General features: G+C 49.9%; 1 protein-coding gene across 2 annotated transcripts in view; it reads right to left on the reverse strand.

Moving 5' to 3' along the window:
• Window positions 1-973: 973 nt before the first annotated feature.
• The window catches only part of BUD13 (BUD13 homolog), a 375,775-nt gene continuing 351,274 nt past the window's right edge, over window positions 974-25,474 (reverse strand). For both annotated transcript variants that reach the window (XM_061440391.1, XM_061440389.1), the window contains exons 11-12: window positions 2,742-2,900; window positions 974-1,240 (exon numbers count right to left, since the gene is read on the reverse strand). The gene's annotated coding sequence lies outside the window, so the exon portion shown is untranslated. The remainder of the gene's footprint in view (window positions 1,241-2,741; window positions 2,901-25,474) is intronic.

The raw sequence follows: 25,474 nt of genomic DNA on the forward strand, positions 1-25,474 counted from the left end.
AGTTAGGACAGGGCTCAGGTAAGTGTGCAGTGAAAATGAAGATGGAGAGTCAGGTGGGGTTCCAGGGGCTGTGGTGAGGCTCCCTGACCCACCACCCTATGACAGGAAGGGTACAAGGCCAGAAGGACCCAGGCATGGCAGCCCTCTGCATGATCGGCTTTGCCTCCATCGAGATGCTGAGGAATTCAGATTGTGGGCAGTCACCATGGTGATGGTGCTGGAGAAGGCATCAAGCAGAGAGCTTCTCCTGACCCAGCCTTTCTTTTAGGGGAAGAGCAACAAGATTCCCCAGGTACTTCCTGATTCCCAAGCCTCAGCCCACCCCACTCCTTGCCCAGAGTCCAAGCCCTCCATGGAACAGCATCATCACAAGACTATGGGAAGGGGGACAAAGGGAGGAAAATTCAGGAGAGCCAAGAAGGTCTCTGCTGCCCCAGTGTCTCCCCCACCATTATAAATGCCACCAGCAGATGGTTCAAGGTAAGGTTTCAAGGAGGTGAGGAGGGGGCAGGAGTAGGGAAGGAAACTCGCGCTGGTGTCAAGCATTGTGCTACACCCTTAAGGTCCAAGATTTGCTTCGATTTCACAATATTTGAAGGTATTGGTATTTCCACTTCTGTTGTTCAGTCACTTGGTCAAGTCCAACTCTTTGCAACCCCATGGACTGCAGCACGTCAGGCTTCCCTGTCCTTCACTATCTCTTGAAGTTTGCTCAAACTCATGTCCATTGAGTCAAGAGATGCCATCCAACCATCTCATCCTCTGTCATCCTCCACTTAACAGATAAAGAAATGGAGATTCAGAGAGGTCAAGCATAAGTCAGGGCTTAGCTCTGCCAAACCTTGAGCCCACCAGACCTGTCTGATTCAAAATCTGTGACTTTAAAGGGTTATCATGTCCATGTTTGGGGAATGATGACTGTTGCCAAAAAAAACACAGCCTCTGTTCACCAATGCAGAATATAAATACAGAGTTTTAGGGGAGTAGAAAGGAGTAGCTTTATTACTTTGTCAGGCAAAAAGGGGACCACAGCAAGTTAATGCTTTCAAGACTATCTCCCTTCCTGGGAAATTGGAAGAGGTCTTATAGTTTTAGGATGGAAAATGGGGCTGAAGGTAAGGATCAGGGTTGATGCGGTCTTACATTCTTCTTCTCCTCTTGGGGGCATTGAGATGGTTAGGGCTGGCATCAGGTGATTCCAGGATAGGTTCCTCAAGGTCATCATCCCATAACATTCTTTCTAGAACAAAGAATGTTCCCAGAGGAACGGAGTGTTAGGGAGTGTTGTCTTGAAAGGGTAAGCGTCAGGTGTAGCTAGAGGGCAATCATTTTCAGAGTGCAATTAAGCCAGAAAGAGAGGGAAAACAAACATCTGTAGGTTAACCGGGTGGCAAGAACAGGGGCTGGATAAGGGCTAACATAATGGAGTGCTTCAATTAGGTTTTGCTACAGCATGGCTAGTCGAGAGGAAGGCAGAGGAAATGGAATATAATTCAGGGCAGGGCAGGTGGAAGATGTGTTGCTGAGGTGGGGGTGGGGGTGGGGGAGTCTTAAAACCAAAACTCAGCTAAAGGAGCCTGTCCTTAAATCTAAAGCCTCTCCTTCTCCTCTCCTTTGTCCCCTGAGTCTCCCTATCATATCCCTTCCCTGGGAATATGACAGGAAGAAGGAGGAGGGTGAGGGAGTTTAGAACACTGGTGTATATGCCCTGGTACCCACTTGGAGACGGCAGCTGGTGGGGGTGAGGCGGGGATGGGAGGGGGAAGACCCTCACAAGCAGAGACTGTCCCTGACCCTCCTGCAGACTTGTATTAAAAAGAATCCAGGAAATAATTACAGGATGGAGAGGATTTATTAAATTGGATAAGTCCTGGCTACAGCCTTCTTTTTAGGCTTTGAGTAGTGTATGCATTTTTTTTTCATTAAGGCTGCATAATAAAATAATTGCATAATTAGTAAGGAATTTGTTTCCTCTCAAGGAAGAGTCTTTAATCCCCCTAAAGAACACCTCCCCTCCCCCAGGCTCTGCTTTTATGATGACTGAGGAAGACCTCAGGTGAGAAGGAAGATTACCTTTCTAATGAACAACCCCTGGAGGCGAGAAACAAAGGTCACTCCCCACCACTACCCTAACTCCAAACTTGAATCACTGATGGCTCAGGCTGGCAGAACCTCTTGGGGGTCATTATGTCCATCCTCCTTCTCGACCCGGACCACTCCCATGGCCCAGCTCGTGTTCCCCAAACGTGTAGTTCTCAGAAAATGTGTGGTTCTCAGAATCATCATCAAGTGCAGATCCCTGGGTTCCAGTCCTGTATAACCCAGGAGAGTAACAGAGTTGCAGTTTTCCATATCCAGTGTCACCTAACAATTGTTATTCACATTAAAGTTTGATAACTACCCGTCCATTTGGAACACAGAGAGCGAGGCAGGGAGTCAGGAAGAGGAGGACTCGATGCTGATGGAAAAGAGCTTGTGGAAGAGTTGTGTGCCCTCCTCATTCTCTGTATACCACAAAGAATTAGGGAAAGGCTCATCTACTGTCAAGTCTAGCTACTGTCCCTTCTCCTACTTGATCCTCACTTTTTCCATCTGTACAATGGGGGATTGTGCCAGAATTTTAAGCTCCCTTCCAACTCTGAGATTCTTTGATTCAAAGACCTGTTATCAACCCACACCTTATGATCTGCCCTCTACTCTGATCAATTATCCCTCCCAGGTACAGGCAGAAGTGACCCTACCATTCTGATGAAAGAATACAGATGTCAGGACAGTTTAATCCTGGAAAGGACTCTCCTCTTCAGATTCCAAAATTAAAACTCTGATCCCTAGATGAACACAAACATCCCTGGGAAGGGTTGAGTTGTCACGAGCTTCTTTATCCCTCACAGCAGGTTCTACTAGGAAGAAAATGGAGAGAAAAAATGTAAGACTACTCAGCTAAGAAGGAGGTAAGAAGATGGAGAAATGAAGTGACATCAGTGGTCTGGGAGTCCAGGGTCTTGGATTCCAGTCCTAACCCCTTATGCTCCACCCCTGCTCAGCCTGTCTCTGCCCCTGAACCATCCTGGGTTCCTGTCCAAGTTTCCTGGGGCAGTTCAGCTCCTCAGTCTCCATCCAGAAAGCCACCCCTCCCTTCCCCAGGCACAACCATCCCTCATTCATCACTGTCACATCCCACAGAGGGCTTTTATTTAACAACCAATTTATTTCCAATTTAACTAATCTAGGGATGGGCCATCTCTCTTGCACGCAAACCAACGATGCCTGGGTTGTAAATAGACTTACAAACGGGTGTGCTGGATAATAGAAACTCTCATCACAGCCACATCAGGAGAGAGCGGAGAGGAGGGAGGAGGGGTCACGAGATGGCACGGTGATAAAATATGCAAACCCCCCAGATAAACAGCCCTGGCCTCCCCCACTCCTGGCCTCTGCACTCAGTGCTGCATGATTATTTATTTATTTGTCTCACTGATCTGGCGACTCACCTCGAGCCCAGACAAATGCTTCATAAACAATGCATGAGATGCCAACTCGGGGTTGGGTGGGAGCACACAGGTGCTCAAGGAGGTGGCCAGGATGTGGCCCGAAACCCAGCTCCCCTGACCCACCCTCACCCCTGCTGGCAAAGCTGCTTGTACTTAGGTGAGACCGCTGCCCCAGATGGGAGGAAACTTGCTCTTGGAATGGGACAGCTCATCAGTAGTCTACAAGGCCCAGCCTGCCCAAGGAACACGTATCAATCCACTGGATGTAACCGATGGGCAGAAGGGCTTTGTTTACAAGGCCAGTGAGGCTGCATCAAGGCTCAGGGTATCTCCCGGGCTGGGTGGGCTGCGGTAGGTCACCAACAGGCCTGAGGCTGCCTCCATGCCTCGGGTCCCCTGCCCTCCTGCTCTGCCTCTCTCCAGATTCTCAGCTTCTGTGCAGACCCCTGGTGCCCCATCCAGGACTAGCCCTAGCTGGGGGAAGAGGCATTAGGCCAGGAAACTGGATTTCAGAAAGAATGGAGTCACTTTCTAGCTTGGCAATTTGGAGTAAATCGTCTCACCTCCCACGTCAGTTCCCTTCCCTGAAATGAAGGCCTTGAACCAGACCATCTCCGAGGTCTTTCCAGCTTACTTTCTAAGAGGTGGAGACACAGACAGGGTGGCTATACTGTGAGAACAATTCATCCTCCAACTGAGAGACCATCCAACACGACTCTAAACTACACCTCCCAAGACTCTGCTTTACTCAGCACTTTCCAGAGCTACCTTGGAGGACTGGGCAAGTTTATGCTAAACAAACAGCACTTTGTCATTAGGAACATATATATAGTGGTTATGCCGCTGCGGGAATGCAGAGTCCATCCCAGGCCAGGCCTTTTGGGAGGACGTCCCCACTGAGCAGCCTCTCCAGCCCCCAGGACAGACCCCCTTGCCCATCCCAACCCTGAGTTCTTCTCTCTGCAGCTGCCATAATTCCATGCCTATATCATGCTCCCAGCGTCTGGGGAAAACCAGACTGGCAGCCCTACTGATTCCATTTAAAAGGATGAATCATGTGGAAATGATTTTTAGTTGGGTGTCCAACTCAATCCTAAAGCAATTAGGAGAGGGTGTGCTTATTAGGAGAGCCAGGGGCATCTGTTTGAGAGCTGACTTCAGGATGCTGGTTGTGTGTTAGAGATACAGGGGTGTGTGAGGTGGGAACCCTCTATCTTGAAAGCAGGGAAAACCTGGGAACAACAGAGCAGGGAGAGGGCCCTTCCAGCAGAGACATCATTCTCTGAGAAGGGATGCCGAGGACCAAAAGGAGAAAGAAGCAGTAAGGCTTCCTTCCCCTCCCTTTACCCACATCCCACTGTTACATGGCTGGATGCCTCTAGCGGCCAGAAATATTTAATCGAATACTTTTGTTTGGATCTTGCATCCCTGGTAACCTGAAGATGTTACCATGGCAATCACTGAGTAATACATCTCGATTATTTATGGCCTTGCAAATAGGGTGGGGAGCCACTCCAGGCCCCACAGAAACAGCAGGGGGTTAGAGCCTCATTTCCTCCTTTCTCTTTTCCCCATCAGCCCCAGAGAAAGGGGGAAAAGAAGATGTCAGCTTGGTTGGTTGGAAATAGCTCAAGGCAATTTGGCATGGAAAATCTCCACCACCACCCAACACCACTTCCCTTTTATGGCCCTTAGAACTCTCCTGTTCCCCAGCCCTTTCATTCTGGAGTCCCCACACCTCTTCCAGGTCACCCACTCCTCAGGGAATAGCCAAAGATGGAGAGTAGTTAGGAGTATCTGGTGACTTGGGCCCCCAGTGCTAGCAGAAGCTGGGCTAGAATCCTAGTCACCACCTATTACATCTCTGACCTCAGACACAGAACATGCCCTTCCGAAGCTTCTGGTTCTTCAAGTGTCAAATGAAGGTAAGGCTGGGTCTTGTACTCACACAGTTATTGAGAGGGTTAAATGAAATAATGCATAAAGCTCTTTGTACAGCACTTGGCATTTAGTAAGGGCTCAATAAATCATAGCTGCTCTATGGCCATTACAATCAACCATCCTAACACACGTGTGTTCGTGAATAGATGTTGGGGCCATCAAGAGGGCAACAAGGGCAAGAGAATAAAGCTGGGAGCTGACAGGTATTGGGGTGGGGTGGGGGAAGACAATTTTCTTCTCTTGTCTGGAAAGAGGAACAGTAGGAATCTCAGTGGCCAAATTAAACCTGGACTCCCTCAGCCCAGGTCTCAGCAGCCCATCACTCTACTCCTAACAACCAAATCCCTCTTCTCACAAGGTTAACCCCATATTGGGTTGAATTGTGTCCCAACACAATCCATGTCCACTCTGCCAACAGAACCTTATTTAAAAGTAGGAAAAAAAATAAAAATAAAAAAAAATAAAAGTAGGGTCTGTCTTTGCTGTCTACCTGATGCTGTCACATTGTTAATCGTGGGCTTTCCCGGTGGTTCAGTGGTAAAGAATCTGCCTGCTAATGTGGGAGACTCCAGTTTGATCCCTGGGCCAGGAAAATCCCCTGGAGAAGGAAATGGCAACCCACTCCAGTATTGTTGCCTGGGAAATTCCATGGACAGAAGAGCCTGATGGGCTACAGTCCATGGGGTTGCAAAGAGTCAAACATGACTGAGCAACTAAACAAAAAATACTCCAACACAAAATAAAAAGTTAAATAAAAATTAAAAAGTGGGGTCTTTGCAGGTTAAGGTGAGATCATACTGGTTTGTACTGACTCATTGGAAAAGACCTTGATGCTGGGAAAGATTGAGGGCAAGAGGAGAGGATGAAATGGTTGGATGGCATCACTGACTCAATGGACATGAGTTTGAGCAAACTTCAAGAGACAGTGAAGGACAGGGAAGCCTGGCGTGCTGCAGTTCATGGGGTCGAAAAGAGTTGGATACCACTTAGCAACTGGAACAACAACGACAATACCAGGTTAGAGGACACCCACCCTAATCCAGTGACTGGTGTCCTTACGAGAAGAGGGAAGCTGGGACACAGGCACACTACGTATTACACAGTGTGACAAGAGACAGAGGCTGGAGTGATGCTGGAAGGATGAGATCACATCCTTGATGGTGTTGGTGGTACAGTGGTCATGAAGAGTGTGTGTGCACACACGTGTAACTGAGTTCATGTGTGTGTGTGTGTGTGTGTGTGTCCTGGAGGACTGGAAGGAATGTCATGCTACTTATTCTGTCCCTGGCAGTGGCGGAGCTTGTGGGCAGAGGGGTGTCTGCAGTCCCCTCAGTGGAGAAAAGCTGCCTGAGAAGGTCACAGAGACACCAAGGCCTGAGCAGAGCAGATAAGCAGGGTCTGCAGGATCCAGACCAGTGGCCCCAATCTGCAGTCCTCAGACCCCCACAGGTTCCCACAGGTAGTAATGGGGCCTCAGGAGCTATTTTTAATATTTCTGTATGCCTAGCAGAAACGACACATTCACCAAAGATAAGGCTGCACAGACTGCTAACTGAGACATCATTTCTTTGCTTTTGGCTGGAATCATATCAACTCGGTGTGATAACACTGCTAATCTCACACTGATCTGAACCCCTGATTGGCAGTCATACATGGCTTTGATTAATAAAAAATAGGAAAACAAATTATGACTTGATAAATGCAGTTTGTTTGGTAGACAAAAATCTTTAAAAATACGGGGTGCATAGTGCAGATGGAGGGAGAGATGACGTGACTGTTAAGAATACAGGCTCTGGAGTCAGATGCTCAGAACCAAATCCTGGCTCAATCGCCTGTCACAGAAAGTTGTACTAGTCTTCGAACTCTCTAAGCCTCAGTTTCTTCATCTACAAAATGGGAGTCATAATAATATCCATCTTCTAGGATTAGTGTGTGGATTAAATGAGATAATATAGAGACAGCACTTAGGTCCTTATTTGGCGCATGGGAAGTATGCATGAAATATCACGTCTTTTTATTGTAATCACGATTACCAGTCTTACTCCTAGTAGGGGACATCCCTGGTCGCTTAGGCAGTAAAGAATCTGCCTGCAATGCAAGAGACCCAGGATGGAGCCCTGGGTTGAGAAGCTCCCCTGGAACAGGAAATGGCTACCCACTCCAGTATTCTTGCCTAAAGAATTCCATGGACAGAGGAGGCAGATGGGCTACAGTCCATGGGGTCGCAAAGAGTCAGACATGACTGAGTGACTAGCATTTCACTTTAACTATTAGTGGGGAGAAGAAGTTGGGAACCACTAAGCTAGGTTCTTCTTGAGATTCAAGACACATCTGTCATCAATGTTCCCACAAAGAGGGAAGAACTGGAGGAAATGGACCCTCAGTTCATAGGTCAGAACTCACTCTGACTGCAGGAAGTCTCTCGGGGACTAAAAGATTTGAAGACGATGGGCACCCATTGACCTGTTCCCCACTGATAGGGAATCAGATTTTATCTGCCACCTAAGACCTGAAATTAGGAAGGGTGGAGTCCAGGCCAGGATGGACTTACTGTATTATTTTGTGTTGCTGGGTAACAAACTGCCACACATTTAGCGACTCAGAAGCACACCACATTCACTACTGTCTCACAGCCTGTAGGTCCAAACTCCAGGCAGGCTCATCTGAGTTCTCCGGTCAGAATCTGACAAAGCTGAAATCACAATGTTGGCCAGCCCGTCCCCTTATCTGGAGGCTCTGGGGAAGAATTCACTTGTAAGTTTCTTCAGGTTGTTAGCCAAATTCAGTTCCTGTGGTTGTAGGACTGAGGTCTCAGCTCCCCTTCTGGCCACCAGTCAGGGCTGTTCTCCATTCCCACAGGCTGCCCACAACCCTCCTCCAGGGGGCCCCTCCACCTTCCAATTGGCATGCTTATCAATTCTTCTCTCAACTTTCACTTCCGCCACCAGCCAGAGAACACTCTACTTTTAAAGGAATTGCTTGATTAGATGGGGCCCACCCCAATCATCTCCCAATCTTTAGGTCAAAAGTGTTGTAACACAATCATAGGAGTGATGGCACACTCACAGGTGAGGGTGAGGGTCACTGGGGGTCTCGGGGGGTTATCCGTAGAATTCTGTCTACTTTACACAGGATGCCAGACAGAGGGCAGCTGGCTTAGGATAAGGCACTGAGGGCTGAGTAAGGCACTATTTGCCCCATGGAGGGACTGTGTATTTCTTTCCATTCAAGGGCAGCATAGCCATCATGAAGGAATGTTATTAACACAGGCGAGCACCCACCATTGCCAGTTTGCTCCAACAACTGTTGGATGCCTAGGGTTTCGGGGAGCAGGGCTGGTTTGTGTTCATGTCACCCAGAACCACATGCTGTGAAAGCAGGTGCTCATTTGCCTCCTGACTTCATTCTCCTCCCTTTGTCTTCCTCCAGCTTGGGCTGAGCCACTCTTGTCAGCTCCCCTTCTCGCCTGGAGGAAGAAGACCTATTGTAATTCAGCCAGGTTCTTCCTCTCCTCTGCCTGCTTCTGTTCAAAACCTGATGACTCCTCTGAGGCCATGACTCCAGCTCTGTCTCAGGAGAGTGCTTCTGTCCCCTTAACCTGTGGAGTGAGCCTCACATCGACCCTTAGTGGGTCCACGACCCCCATCTTTGGCTGGTCGATCTTGTTCTAGGGCCTTTGTCCCCAGCGTGCACTTCCATCCCACCTGTGCTCAGCAACCGGTGGGCTTCCGCACGGGGGCCTCTGAAGGGTGCTCCAACTCCCCACAGTGCCCCTGGGCCTGGTGTCCTCTGCACAGTCAGTGTCACCTCCACAGCGACCAGTCACCCTCCCAGCACCTGTTCTGCAGGTCCCCAGCACTTGGAAATGACCCGCTCCATCACACTCCACCTTATTCTCTGCATCTGTAACACAGAGGTACGGACAGTTAGATCAGCAGTCTGAATTCTGGCTAAGTAGAAAATCACCTGTGGAACTGCTGAAATACAGATTTCTGAGCCTAACTTCTGAGAGGTGATGTGAAGCTCTGGGATGGGCCCAGGACGCCCCTCTAGGCTATTCTTGGTGACCAGTTCAGGAGCCCTGGTCCTTCCAGGTCTAACTTCCTGCGCTTCTGAAAACCTCTAGGCTACACATGAGCTAGAAGGCTCGCAGCCCTCCCTCTGCGAGGCCCTTCAGCAGGGCACAAGCCCTACTGAGGAAGAGGCAAGGGCATTCTACAACATTTTAGGTCACTTCCAATGGCTGTTCCATCTGGGCCACGAGAATGCCTGAGTATAGACACATCCTCATTGTTCTCAGTATAAAGGAAAGGGTCCTGCACCGTCCTTGATGGGGCAGTGTGTATGTGCGCTGGGTCACTCAGTCGTGTCTCTTTGTGACCCGATGGACTGTAGCCCACCAGGCTCCTCTGTCCATGGGCTTCTCCAGGCAAGAGTACTGGAGCGGGTTGCCATTTCCTCCTCCAGTGGATCATCTTCCCAACCCGGGGATGGAACCAGTGTCTCCTGCACTGGCAGGCATGTTCTTTACCGTCGGAGCCATCAGGGAAGCCCTGGTGGGGAGGGGCAGGGGCCATTCCACCGGAGCCAGCCCCCAGGACCAGCCCCCTGCCTGTTTCCAGGGTTCTGGGAAGCAGCGACTTGCCGCCAAAGTGCTCAGAGCAGCGATTGTCTCGTTCACCCGGTTGTTATGGAGAGAACCGACACACAGGCAATCAAACCCCTTAGCTCACCTGCCAGAGGAAGAGAGAGAGCGACAAGTGTAACGGGGGGAGAGAACAGATCTCCCATGTCACTCGGCTCACATTATCCCCCGTAATGAGCTCTGCCCGACAGACAGCTGCTCACACGGCTCACACAGGTACAGCGCTCACTCGCAGCTGCGTGGTGCCAAGGAACCCAGAGAAGGCTTCTCGGCACCCCTGCAAGTCTGGGGGGCTGCGCCAGGCTCCCTCTGGGGCCTCAGCCTCCCCTCCCCGCCCCGCACCCACGCACCCATCCCAGCTCGCTGAGTGGGCGGAAACCAAGCCCTCCTCAAGGCCGAGGCTCAGCTCCCTGTGAAAGCAGACAGCTCACAAGAGCCTTATGTTCTCTAACCCTTCATTTCAGATGCATAGAAACTGAGGCACCTCAGGGTGTCAGATAGGGGCTGTAAAGGACGTGGTTTGAGCCGTGTGTGTGTCAGGGAGGGAAACACAGACAGAGAAAGAGAGGAGGCTATAGAACGCTGTTCTCTGTGTGTTTCCACTGGGGTGGGGAGGGAGGGTGATAATCAAGCTCCCTGACCTTACAGCCCCTGATGAACAATGCACACACCTTGACGGGCTAAACTGTCAGGCAGCACCAAGGCCTGGGTGGAGGCTGCAGGGAGGAAATGAGAGTTATGCTAGGCTCTGGAGGAGAGACGGAGGAAGCGACAGGTGTTAGGTGAGGTTAGAAGGGCATGGGGTAATAAAGGGACCCTGGGCTTCCCCTCTGGCTGGGGAAGGGGCAGCCCAGGTCTCCTTAACGAGCTGGCCCCCCACTTAGGACAGGTGAGGGGAGGGAGCAAGATAGAAGTAGAATCAGGTCTCTAAGTTCTCGGAGACCTTGAGATTTTCTAAAAGCCTAGTTGGTGGAGTCAGGAGGGGGCCGGCTCCAGGCTTCTGACCAGGATGTGGCAGTGGGCGACCCACTCAGCCTCTCTCCTCTAGTTCTTTCTAAGCCTTAACTGTATGGTGCTGGGTATGAGCCAAGAGTGAGGAAGCAGGCAGGGAGAGGCAGGGGAGTGTCCCTCCTGCATTAATACAGGGTGGACCGGCAGAACTTTGTGTCCCAGAGAAGAGAAACCTCAGCTCACACACAGGGTTTCTCCAGAAGACCTCCCCAGGAGTCTGCAGGCAGCAAAATAAAACAAAACTATCAATTCTTTTTTTTTTTTTCTCTCCAGGGCATAGTAACCCCATTCTCAGTTAACACTGGGCCTGCTTCCCGCCTCCCGCTCTCTCTGTTGCTGGGGGAAGCCTGAGAAGCCTAGATATCTGAGGGATGCTCGGGCAGGAAGGGTCGGGCCGGGAGGGGAAGCCAACCGCCAATTCTTCCCAGCAGCGGCTCAAGATCTGTCCGCTGCCCTCTCCTCATTGGTTCCTCTCTCTCCTACAGCCAATGGGCGGGCTCCTCGGGCCAGGCTGGACCCAATGAGGCTGAGCCGCAGTCCGGCAGCCTGTCCAGCCCTACCAGTGGCAGGATGCAGGGAAGGGAGAGGGAGGGAGAGAAACAACCTGGGAAGAGCAAGAAGCGGGGGACTTGGAAGAAACCTCAGTGGTTCCTGAGCAGTAAATGAGTTGGTGTTTAAACGAGATGCAAATGACATGCAAATGAGCCTCTTGTACTTTTGAAGAGAAGCATCGCAGTTTGGCTAAGAGAATAGCAGTTAATCTCGCAGCCCACCAGAGACATCCAGAGTGACCCGCTCTTCTCCTGGGGACTCTCCACTGCCTTTAGGAGCTGCCTGAGCTCCCCAAAGCGGTCCTCACCGAATGAGGGCTGCCCACCTCCTCGGTGCTGGGTGCCCCCGACACAGCATCTGCTGGTGATTCTGCTTTCTTCCTTTTTCACAAGCTAAATGGGTAAAGGGTGAAAGAGTACCCCCAGATCTAGAATTTACACCATCAGAGAAGTCCAGTGACTGGTGGGACCCTGCTATCAGTGCCTCCCCCATTCACACGTGCGAGGCCTGACCCATGTCACACAGCACTTTGTGGCAAAGCCACTCCTGGAATTCAGGGCCCCAAGACCCACCAACCCCCTGCTCCAGTTCACCAGCTCACCCTGTGAGTGCAGCTTCCCTTCTGAGGCCTGCGAGCTGGGGAACTGCTCACAGGAGAGAGGGCCGAGCAGCATCTGAGAGAAAAAGCACCTGTCTCCTGTCTGGAAACAGCCCGAGTCTCCTCCCAACTCCAGAGCCCAGTTCAGAGGAAGTGGGACCACACTGCCCCAAGGATTCCACACTGTTCTCAGAGTCTCTCCAGTCTCCGTGGCCCCCCAGCAACAGTCCCTCCCGCTTTCCCCATCTTTGCCCAGACCGCTGACTTTCCTGGCCCCGGGGCCTCCTCCACCAACTGGGCCCCCTAGTGGTCCACACCTGGGGTGTGGGGATACCAGAGGGAAGAAGGCAGGCAAATGGCAGAGTACGCTGTCACGCGAGCAGATTGGATCAGGGGCTTGAGATGTCAGAAACGACCTCCAGAGGGCAAAGGGGAGCTGGCTGAGCACCCCCGCAAAAGGCAAACAGCCTGAGGAGGAGAGGGGAGCCGGTGAGGGCTGCGGTCCACAGGCTCTCCAGACCACAGAGTGCCAGGTGCCCAGAGGAGGAGTCAGCCCCCCACTCACATCCCTCAGCCCTTGGCAGGCTTTGGAGCCCACCTTCCCGCCCTCAGCGGACCTGGCCCAGCCCGTCTCTGCAGTCAGCCCCAGTCCAGGACGCAGGGCCCTCACGTGAGCACACCCGGGAGCTGGGGGGGAACAAGGAAGCAAGCCTGTCGTACACTCCCTGACAGGAACCCCTGTAGTTCAGAGGCCAGCCCCCTGTGCATAGTAAAATTCTGATAAACAGACATGTTTATTGATTGGCTAATAAATTGATTCGTGTTGGAGACAGACAGTGACTTCTCACCCCCTCCCCAAACCTTTTCAGATTCAGATAGAGAACCCAAACCCCAGATTACAAGGTCACAGCTGGCCAGGGACCAGATCTGACAAACACTTGCCCTCCCACAGAGGGGCAGTGATTATCCCCACCCCAGGAAGGGTCAAGGTGTTTCCCAGATGGCTCAGCAGGTAAAGTGCATGCGTGCTCTATGGACTGCAACCCCACCAGGCTCCTCTGTCTGTGGGATTTTTCTCAGGCAAGAATACTGGAGTGTGTTGCCATTTGTTTCTCCAGGGGATCTTCCTGACACAGAGATTGAACCCACATTTCCTGCACTGGCAGGCAGATTCTTTACCACTGAGCCACCAGGGAAGCCTCACTCTGAGCCTTAGTTTCCTCACTTATAAAAGGAGAGTGATTATTTATTTTCAGATAAACAAAATAAAATTAGGTAATAAAATGTGTGAAATGCTCTCCACACTGTCTGGCACAAGATAGGTACTCAACAAGTCTTAATCCTTTTTTTCTTTTATTTCTACAGAAAAAATATTTGGCTTTTACTCCTGCCAAATATTCTTTCCTTCCCATTGTCTATGTGGCAAACTCCTATTCATCCTTCAGTGACCAGCACAGCAGCATGAAAGCCAACAAAAAGTAGTAGGATGATACAGTGGATAAGAATCCACCTGCCATTGCAGGGGATATGGGTTTGATCCCTCATCCAGGACGATTCCACATACCTTGGAGCAACCAAGCCTGTGCCCCACAGCTACTGGGCTGCTGCTGCTGCTAAATCGCTTCAGTCGTGTCCAACTCTGTTCGACCCCATAGACGGCAGCCCACCAGGTTCCCCCATCCCTGGGATTCTCCAGGCAAGAACACTGGAGTGGGTTGCCATTTCCTTCTCCAATGCATGAAAGTGAAAAGTGAAAGTGAAGTCGCTCAGTCGTGTCCAACTCTTAGCGACCCCATGGACTGTAGCCCACCAGGATCCTCCATCCATGGGATTTTCCAGGCGAGAGTACTGGAGTGGGATGCCATTGCCTTCTCTGGCTACTGGGCTGGTGCACTGTAATTACTGAAGCCTGCGTGCCTAGAGCCCAGGCTCTGCAACAAGAAAAGTCATCACAATGAGAAGCCCGAGCACCTCAGTGAAGAGTAGTCCCCTTTAGCTGCAACTAGAGAAAGACTTCGCTCAGCAACGAAGACCCAGTGCAACCAAATACAAACATTTAAATAAATAGATTATTTTTTCAAGTAGTAGTTGCTGCTGCTACTGCTGCTAAGTCACCCCAGTCGTGTCCAACTCTGTGCGATCCCACAGATGGCAGCCCACCAGGCTCCCCCGTCCCTGGGATTCTCCAGGCAAGAACACTGGAGTGGGTTGCCATTTCCTTCTCCAGTGCATGAAAGTGAAAAGTGAAAGGGAAGTTGCTCAGTCGTGTCCGACCAAGTACAAACTGTTGACCCACTGTTCCTGGGTTTGAGTTGTGATTCTGCCAATTACTGTGTGACCTGAGATAAATCACTTAACTTCTCTGTCCTTCAGTTTCCTCCCCTGTTCCACGGGATTATTATTAGGATATAATGTGCATGATGTACTTAGGCCAGTGTCTACTACTTAGTAGGTGTTCTGGTGGTACTAGTGGTAAAGAATCTGCCTGTCAATACAGGAGATATAAGAGATGCAGATTCGATCCCTGGGTGGGGAAGATCCCCTGGAGGAGGGCATGGCAACCCACTCCAGTATTCTTGCCTGGAGAATCTCATGGACAAAGGAGCCTGGGTGCGGTGGGGTGGCGGGGTACCGTCCATAGGGTCACAAAGAGTCAGACATGACTGAAGTGACTTAACACACACACGCTGTGAATTTTTTTAAATTAAATGGCCAGCTCAGATGTCATCTGAAAAATCTGATATGTTACTGATTGAAGCTGAGCTTGTGACACCGCTCTTAGCTGTAAGTGATCCTAGGCGTGGGCTCCCCTCCACGTTGCCCAGGGGGGCCTGTGCATCACAGAGCAGAGAGTGAAGGTCAACAGATGAACTATAAACTAAGTGGAGGAACAAGGGCATGAGCTGACCTGGGGACCAGGAGTCTAGAACCAATCCAAACCCCAGACCAAACCCCAGAACCTCTCACTTCTACAAGTACATTTCTGGGGAATTTAAAAACCAGACAGATTCTCCTCTCAAATGGCTTAGGCACTGTTCTTTCAGAGATGGTTTCTCAAGGTCATTGCAAACACGGGATCTAATGGCCCCTCCCTGCAGCCTTCCTCTCTGGGAATATAGTGCCACCAAGACCCAACTCTTAGCTTCACAAATGCAAGATGTGTTCTGATCATTTTCAGGCTCCCTCCCACCCACCGCCAGCTCTCTATCCCCTGAGCCAAGCAGCAGCGTAGCCACAGTCAGGAAATCCTATCTAGCCTTGGCTTGACATTTCAACAGTCCAAGACCTGGAGATAAAAGTTGTCACTGAACAAAGTTCATTTCCCCCCACCTTCTCCTTTTCAGAGGCTTGATAGGCATCAGTGTGGGTGCCGAGATGGTCCTTTGCCTCTTGCTGCTGCTGCTGCAATTCCTGCCTTTGAGGGCGGGAGCCTTCACAATTGATGATTACAAAGAAGCGGTTTATCACCTGTGCTATTATGATTGCTGCAACTAAGGGGAAAAAGATGTCCTTTCAGATAAGCATTTGAAGGAGGGGGGAGAAAGATTTTCAAAGCTTCCTTTGTTCTCTTGAAGAGCCATGCCATAGCATTCTGGCAGGCAGCCCAGGAGAAAGGAGAATTTTAAAAACACAATCTGAGCTGACTTCAAGCCACTACACCATCCCTGTCATCAATTAGGGATGTTACTTTACAAGGGGTATGGACCATTGTCTCATCTAGCCTACTCTCCCTAATTGGATGCGAACTTGTGATGAATTCTCCCGAGAAGGGCTCCGTGCTTAGCGGTCCTCTCCTGCCCCTTGGCACTCAAGGCCAGCTTGGACTGGGCTGGCACAGGCCTCTGGGGCACGTTGCTGGCAGGCAGATAAGAGAAGGACCTTTCTGAGACACTTCAGTGCAGACAGAGAGCATAGACCCAGAATTCAGAGAAGGGCAGGCTGCCTGTCCATGCTGGGAACTGAACTTGGGTAGCCAGGGAAAGGATGGAAGGTCGATTCCGTGCTTCCTGCCAATTACATCCCTGCCCAGTTGCAGCCTGAAGTCCTTCCCACCTACTCCCTAACCCAGGTTCTGAAGATGGGCCTCATCAGGGTGCAGAGAGCTTTCAGGGCCTCAGTCTTCAAAGGAATGGATTGAGCTGCTGCAGATCCAATAAATACTGTGCTCAAGAAGCCTGTATACCCTGAGTCACAGCCTCGCCACTACCAATGATCAAGGAACAACCATCTTCCTTAGCAAAGTGAAAATTCAATCTGCCACAGTTTGTGATGGAGGAAACTGCTGGGGTGAAAGGGAAGTGGGATCTTGAAGTGTACGGGACCACCTAGGCCTCTGGAGAAGATGGAGCCTGGAGATCAGAGAGCCCTGGAGCACCAAGCCATCTGGAGAAGATGGAGCCTAGAGCTCATGGACCCTGGGACCACCTAGCATCTTGAGAAAGTGAAGCCCAGGGCACAGGTGATTCCCACTTCACCTTGCAACCCCAAATGTAGGGAGGACCATTTTCTTATTCTCTACAGTATAGTGAGATCAAGGTAGAAAGGTATAGAAAACTTTCCCAAAGCTTCAGGAAGAGCAAAAAGGGAATAAACACAGAGTAATACAAAACCAGATCACTGGTTCAAGACCTACTCCTGGCTCATGTTCAGCATGGCTCCCTCCTGAGGTTGCTGCCCACCAGGATGGACCCGGATTGGACCCTTGCCAGAGGCCGCCTTTCTCTCAGCCAGGGTCCCGGAGGTCATGTCCAAGCAAGTGAGATGGGATTTACACTACCTCCCACCTTAGATCTGCCTTTTGAGTTCTAGGTTCTGTCCCAGAACCCACCAGGATAATTAAGGCAAGAATATCCAGCAAATATCTCTAGGAGGAGACCTCAGTAGGCCTCGGCATCATGAGCGTTGAGAAATGCAATCCTATAGCCTCTCCCATGAGCAAGAAACACAGAATTCAAAAGCAAAGGGCTGTTTTCCTAGTCTAAGAAACCTTAGCCCACTTGAAAACTTGGTCTTCAGCCTAGGTTTCCTGCTTATCCCTCCAGTTCTCTATGGCATTAAAGCCATGCCCTGCATGGCTCTAAGCAATTCCCTGTCCTATGCACAGTTCTGGATGCAATTCCCTAGAACTCTTATTTGCCAGTTGGGTCCCTATATTGACCAGATGGATCATCTGTATCCACAATAAAACAACTACCTGACTTCTAGCCCTGACCCCACCCTACTGCTGACCTACTCTCTGATGCCAACTTGAACAAATGCTAAAAATCATCCCACATCTACTTAGAACTTATGAATGGAGGGTCTAGTGGCCCTTTTACCAGCAGCCAGCCATATTGCTGAGAGCAACGATAACCATCAGGGCACCAGAGATAAGAAAACGAGTCAGAGATCTGGAAATGAACAAAACTGTTCTACATGAGGCAGGAATTTACTTGATACTCTGAAGAGAAAAGATAAAAAGAAAAGAAACAGAAAGAGCTGGCAAGATGGCCAAAGGTTGTATGTCACCCAATGAACTGAACCATCTCTTCAATCCCTGCCTTCTCTAATCTCCAACAAGTCGACAAAAACTCAGAAAATCTGGAAGTGCTTAGATGGTATGTAGAAACCAACAAAGGAGAAGATACAGCCCAGCCTGGGAGTGGAGCATCTGAAGTATGAAATACTAAGTGAAGGAGCTCAAGAAATCACAGGGTAATATCACAGACCACAGAATTGAGGTTCCTGCCAACTTCAATAGATCTCTTAAGTGTCAGGAGGTTTCAGTTCATACCTTAAAGTGTAAACATCACAGCTGCCGTTTTATTAAGTACCTACTATGTGACAAATTTTGCATAATTCGCTCTTTTAAGCCTATATAATCCTGTGAAGTAGGTATTATACCTATTTTAGTGATGAGGACACTGAGGTTCAAAGTGGTTAAATAAACTCCCCAAGATCATACAACTATTTTGTCAGAGCCAGTCCTTCGGGCAGCTGATTCCAAAACCCATGCTCTTTCCACCACGATGTGCTGGACTCCAGAAGTGTCCTGATTCTCTCCCATCTTCATCTCGGTCTCATGTCATTTTCCTTTAATCTGCTCCTGAAAGCCCAGCTTGGGTCTGTGGCGACATCCACAGAGTTGGACCACGATCAGTCAGCCATTTAACAAAGATTTCTTAAATCTTGCCATTTGCCAGGAATTGTGCAAGAGATTGAGAATTCCAACGCAAGTATGATACAAGCAATGACCAAGTGCTGGGTGCCATGGTAGATATGTACCTATGGTTCTATGGGATAGCACAGGTGGAGCCCAGGTCCTGGCTTGGGGCAAGGAGTGGAGATCAGTGCCAGGAGGTTCTTTGGCTGAAATGGTGAAGTGGACCACATGCAGTCTCCTAATGTCAAACAGCTGAGCCTAGAGATCCCCTAGGGACTGTGACTTTTTTTTTTTCCACTTCATTCCTTTGCCAATCAGGAATGACAGAAAACACAGATGGCCTTAACAGACCCAGTCCTACTTTGAAGGAAAGGAAAAATCAAGCTAACATTTTCTGAGTATCTATGTTTCAGGTGCCCCTTCAGTCTATACAACTTGATTTTGCTATGAGAGTAACAGAGTGGTTGACTTAACTCAACCTAGGGCGTTCAGCTGGAAAAGACAGAGCCGGGATTCCAGACCCAGCCCCGCCTACTCCGAAGTCCATGAATGAGCTTTACACTATGTCCAGCTTCACTGCCTCTGGGAAGAAGCTGCTGGATGTCCACTTGAATCTACTGGTAGATTAAACGCGAGTACAGCCAGTAGCACGTGCTGTGTGGGTCTGTGCCAACCTGCCTTTGCCCAGACCCTCCCCATGTCAAAGGACACAAAATAGTAAAATAAAAGGACCCAAGAGCTTGGGTCCATGCTTGTCCATGCTCTTCAGCCTCTTCTGCACCCTTCCCCAGAGCTGCCATGATTCCCTACATCTCCACCTCCCCTGCCCAGCTGGGAGTCCTGAGCATCAGCCTCAGGAAAATGTCAGCCAGACCTGGCCAAGCATATGCCTGTGTCATTGGCACCACAGGGAGCTCCAGCAGTCGGGAGGTGGAAGAACCTGTGCCAGGGGCGGGGCAGATGGCTTCTCATCGGCCCCGCCATGGGTCTGAGAACCCTCCAACCTACTCTTGGCTTCCTCTCTGATACAAAGGCTGCCCATGAGCCTTCATCTACCCCGCCCATGGCAACCCACCCGGCCCTCGGTGCCCTGCCAGCCCACGAGCTGGCAGAGGCTCCTGCGGTGTGATCCCCTCTGCCACCTGCCAGTTGTCACTCTTCATTGAGCATCGCTGCCCTTCCACGGGGCTGCGCTCCCAGGCTCCAAGCTTCCAATCTGCTCTCTGGGAGGCTGACAGAGGACAGGCAGGGCCAGGGGAGGCCTCCCTACCTCACTCCCGCCAGCTCCTTGCCCAGGGCCTGGTTGCTGGAACAAGAGCTAGGAACCCAGATGGTGATTGCTGCCATCTAATTATGCGTGCATATGATATTAGCCAAAAGCATTTGACGGTCTCCTGCAGGCTCAGGCAGATCAAATGGAGAGGCACACGGGTTCGAGGATTACTCCAGCAAGGCAAAGGCTGACAAGACTGCCTGCTGCCACTCGAGCAGCCACTGGCATCCCATCTCCTCCCAGCAGACTCCTCACTCTTCACCCGAGGGAAGAGGAAAATCCGGGGCCAGCAGCGGCTGGAGTCCTCCAAGGTGCCTGGCTCTTGGCCTTTCCCTAACCATGACCTGCCAGTCCCATTACTAAAGACCTTGAACTTCACCAGGAGAGAAGCGAAGGGTTGTTGTGTCCCCCAAGGGGCAACTATGGAAGATTCTGTTCATGTCCTGATAATCAGGAAGCAGTCTCATGTCCTTTTGAGATAACCACCTCTGTCTCACCAGTTGATAACCCCTTATCTAGAAGGAAACTTCAGCCCGTGTGGCACTTTTTAAAATGTGTATGTATTTATTTGGCCTCAATAAGTTTTTGGCTGCACTGAGTCCTCATTGCTGCGTGCAGGCTTCCCTAGTTGCAGTGAGCCAGGGTTCCTCTTGGTTGCAGTGCACAGGCTTTAGGCACTTGGGCTCAGTAGTTGTGACACACGGGCTTAGTTGCCCCCCAGCATGTGGAATCTTATTGGATCAGGGATCAAACCCATGTCCCCTGCATTGGTAGACAGATTCTTATCCACTGTAACACCAAGGAAGTTCACATGCGGCACTTTCTGCAATTAATCAATAATTATTATTGCCTTGGCCTGGCCCAGTTTCCTGAAGCTTAGATACCATTTGGTTTTATTTTCTTTCTGGAACCTAAGAAATGTGCTAGTGTATACTTAGCACATGCTTCGTATACACTAGGGGCCTAAGACAAGTTTCTTGAGCTCAGTTTCACAATTCCAGTCAGCTGTTTTCTGGTTATCTGCTATGATGGGTACCACGCCAGACACTGGGAAACAGACACGAACAAACTGCAGCTCCTGCCCTATAAAACTCTCATCTAGCCTACGAAGATTTAATTGTGAATGACGGCAAGGGAAGAGGGATCCTTAAGAAGGAAAAAGATAGGTGGGAGCTGAAGGCAGAGACTGGAGTGAATCATGGGAACAGGAAGCGTTTAGGGAAAGTAAAGAAGGACTTGCTGAAGATTTCAACATTTGCATTGCCAGTGTACATTCACTGTACCCATTGTGTATGAGATGGGGGGTTCACAGAGGGTCTCACCTCAAGGGATATACAAGGACGTCAAAGAAACAGGACATGTCTGTATAAAGATAGCATTGTCTCCTGTACTTGTCACTTAAGAAGCAAGAGAATGGCATGGAGAAAGACCTGTAGACCACAGCAGTCAGACTCATCAGCTGCTGGGAGTTACCAGAGCACAGCAGAGAAGAGCCAGTCCTTGGCAGCAGGATGGGAAAGGCAGGATGGAGCAGGAAGCCAGCACTCACATGCCCCTGGGGTGGGCTAGGTGAGATGGAAGCTGACCTAGCTGAGGATAATGACATTTGAGGCTCAGTCCAGTGAATAAGCAGGTACCAAGGGACACAGCTGTCTCTGTCTGGACCAGGGTGAGAGTTCCAAGAAGATGTAGAGGCTCATGTTTAAGGACTGAGACTCAACTGAGTCCTGGAATGAGGATTTGTGGATGCACAGGACAGAGCGCTAAGGCCCTGCCAGAGCTAGAATTCAGGCACATAACCAGTGTCATTAGAACGGGCACATGGCATGGAGGTGAGGCCAGCAAAAGGACTGCAGGCGTTCCCACTGGGTCCCTTTGGAGTAGCCCTCCTCACCCATTGAGTCCCTCTGGCCTGGGCACAGGGCGAGACTTCCTTTTATAGGAAGGAACAGCACTCCAGCTGTGGGCAGGATCAGCTCGAGGCTGGGCCCAGGAAGGGTCTTCCTAGAATAGGTGGGATTTGACTTGGGTTCTAAAGAATGCAGAAAGAGAGAAGGGCATTAAAGGCAGAGGCATGGAGTTAGAAAAAACACAGAGGTGGAACATTTGTTTAGCGTGCTTCTGGTCCATGTTGGAAAAAGTGTTCTACTGGAGTTTAATATTCAGATTAAAGAATATTGCTTATTTCATTGGGGAGGGTGGATTGTGGATAGACTGTAGGAGGGAGTGCCCTGCTCACATCATCTGTGGAAAAATTAAAGAAGAGAATAGCAAATCCTCTCACAAGTTGCTGCGAACCCCAGAGGAGAGTTCTAGGTAGGAAGCAAGGAAAGAGATTGACTCGGGGTGTGTGTGTGCGTGTGTGTGTGCGTGCGTGTGTGCGTGTGTGTGCATGTGTGTGCGTGTGCACATGTGTGTTTGCGTATGCGTGTGTGTGTGTGTGCGCATGTGTGTGTGTGCGCATGTGTGTTTGCGTGTGCGTGTGTGTGTGTATGTGTGCGTGTGTGTGTGTAGGACTGGGTGCTGCATGAGCATGGCCGCATTTGCAGTGTGCTCGCTAGGTTCACTCCACACCGGGCTTTGGGTCCAGGGCAAAGCTTCAGAATTAGACGTGGGATAAAGACAAGGCGACACCAGCAGCCGGTCCCCACCTTTCCCTCCAGCAGCTTTCTTCTCCTTCCCCCCCTTCCCTCACTCTTCCGTCTCCAGACCGAATTCTTCTGTCTCCCCAACCAGCAGCCTGACTGCCTTCCAGCCACAGGGAGGCTGGCGTGTCAGGTTGTGGATCACCATGCAAGGGCTGATACCTCATGGGTAATGAAGAGAGAAAAAGCATCAGGGGTGTTTAGGGGAGATGACAGCTGATCACAGAGGCCTCCTCCTTGCCCAGATGTATTTTGTCAACTGATCACTCAGCAGACCAGAGAGGGAGCTCAGTCGAGACCCCTGGGTGCTCCGGAGAGACGGGGACTCTTTTGATCCCAGATGCGCTTAACTGTGGTCTGAGCCACACTCCCGCTGCTCCCCTGGTGGGGCAGAATGAGGAGGGGACAGGCTCCCTTTGAAGCTCATCCTGGGACAGGGCACAGCTTCCTCTCCCTGTAGAAAAATGAGAGCGGGAAGCTGTGATGTGCTCGGAAGTCAAATCCCCTGAGAGCAGAGAAGATGTTCTGGCCAGGGGTACTAAGGCTTTTTGCATAGTCCTGACTTTCTCACAGCTCCTTCATCCTGCATAGACAACAACAGAGATGTGTGACCTTGAAAACCCACCAAATCTCTCTGAACTTCAACCTCATTATCAGCAAAACAAGAATGACTCTCCATTTTCTTAACTCTGAGATACCATCGATCTTAAGACCCATCATTGTTTTATTTATCACTAAGAAAAAAATAAATGTTACCAATTAAACTGTGACATGCCATCAATTGTAAGACACATTCTGATATCAGAGATGTTAAAGTGAGAAAAAATGTCAGTGCGAAAAATTATGAAATAGGATAATAATAACTCTCACTGCACCGGGTTTTGGAGAGATCAAGTGAGCTGAGGAGCAGTGACTTACTTTATAAACTCTGAAACCCTATGACTGGGAGTGAAGAGACCCAAGATGGACCTAAGCTACATGCCCCTGGAAGCATTTCTTGACCTCTCAAATTGGGCAGGCTCATCTTTCACGGGTGATCATGAAGCTTACACATAAAGCATGTCACCCAGTACCTGATCATTATTATATTCTACCCAGAATGGTTCTTTATCTGGCGAGGGGAGAGTAAAAGCACCTCCTAGGGTTGTCATGAGGATTAAGAGATAACCTTTGTCGGACTTCCCTGGTGGTCCAGTGGAGCAGTTAAGTATCCACCTGTCAACGCAGGGGACATGGGTTTGCTCCCTGGTCTGGGAAGATTCCACATGCTATGGGGCAACTAAACCCAGGTGCCACAGCCACTGAAGCCCAGATACCTAGAGCCCATGGTCCGCAACAAGAGGAGCCACCGCAAGGAGAAGCCCGCACACTGCAACTAAAAAGCAGCCCCTACTCACCACAACTAGAGAAAGCTCGCGTGCACCAACACAGTAAAAAATAAATAAACAAATTTTTTTAAAAGAGAGATAATCTATTAATATATTTGTATTGTAGGTATTCAAATGCATTAGTTCCTTCAAGTTCCTTTTGGGGGCTTCCTAGGTGGATCAGTGGTAAAGGATCCACCTACCAATGCAGGAAACCCAAGTTCAACCCCTGGGTTGGGAAGATCCCCTGGAGAGGGAAATGGCAACCCACTCCAGTATTCTTGTCTGGGGAATCCCACGGACAGGGGAACCTCAAGGGCTGCAGTCCATGGGGTCACAAGGAGTCAGAAACAACTGCGCATGAAAACTATAATTCCTTTTTAGGACTTATTCTACAGGGTTAAGTCTAGTTAGTACTTGGATGGGAGAACTTATTCTGCCATTTAGTATATTTATTGTGTACTTACCTCTTTGCCCTTTATGGTGCAAGGACTGTGATTTATGCTCATTTAGTAGAGGCAGGATGGAACTGTGACAATGGAATGGATTTTAGTGTTGGACAAGAAGACCTAGGTTCAGATCCAAGCCCACCACTTATGCACCAGTGGTGTGACCTTGGCTAAATTGCTTCATTTTGTTAAGTCTCCATTTCCTCATCTAAAAGCATCATCTCTGAAAATACTCCCATGGACGTGCCTGGCTCATTCAACATGATTAGTACTATTTGTTGAGTGTATGAATGAAGAGGCAAGAGGGAAGCTGCCCCCAACTGGACTCCTGTCCAGTTGCCCAAGTGAAACCCTGGTTACCCTTGACTCATCTGCCCTCCTACCTCCTCATCTGATTATCACCAAGTTCTGGTTATGCTGTCTCCTTAATAGTTTAGAATTTTCTCCCTTCTGTCTTGCTGGTAAACTCTCAACCCAGGCCACCAGACTTTCTAGATTGAATTCCCACAAGAGTCATTAAACCATCTTCTGTAGCAGACTCTGTTGGTTGCCTAGACAGAGTTTCTGTTCAGGCGTCCACCTCTCTCCTACATGGAGAAAAGGGAAGTCTGGATTCCTCAAAGCCAATCATGTAAATTCATTCCCCATGTCAGTGATTCATTTAGGACCAGGCAGGGGACCCACATCTGGCCAATGAGGAAGAAGAGGACATCTGCTGGGGTCATCAAGAAAGGGCTTCCTTGCTGATAAAGAGAGATACCCAGGAAGAGACATATCCTTCTGTTCTATCAGAGGCTATCCTGTCTGTGCAGGAAGCCATCTCCCACTGAGAGGGATCACAGCCAACATGCTGAGGACTGTGGAGCAGGAAGATGAGAAGGACCTGGGTTCTCAATGGCAGGATGGAGCTGCCCAATGGGCCAAGCCCAGACACTCCATGATACCCTGCTGCTCTCCATGTGAGATGAATGTTTGCTGGCAGTCTTGGTCAATGAATACAAGTACACATCCTACACATCTTCCTAGGCTGAATTCCCACAAGAGTCATTAGACCATCTTCTGTAACAGACTCTGTTGGTTGCCTAGACAGAGTTCTGTTCAAGCGTCCACCTCTCTCCCACATGGAGAAAGGGGAAGTCTGGGTTCCTCAAAGCCAATCATGTAAATTCTTTCCCCATGTCAGTGATTCATTTAGGACCAGGCAGGGGACCCACATCTGGCCACATCTTAAAACAGTGTCAGAACCAGAGTTGGAACATAATCAATGTTTGTGGAAGGTCCATCCACGTCTCTACAAATGACCCAATCTCATTCTTTTTCATGTCTGAGTAATATTCCAATAAAACAGATAACTAGTGAG

Source organism: Bos javanicus, chromosome 15 (assembly GCF_032452875.1).
Source record: "Bos javanicus breed banteng chromosome 15, ARS-OSU_banteng_1.0, whole genome shotgun sequence".
Lineage (NCBI taxonomy): Eukaryota > Metazoa > Chordata > Mammalia > Artiodactyla > Bovidae > Bos > Bos javanicus.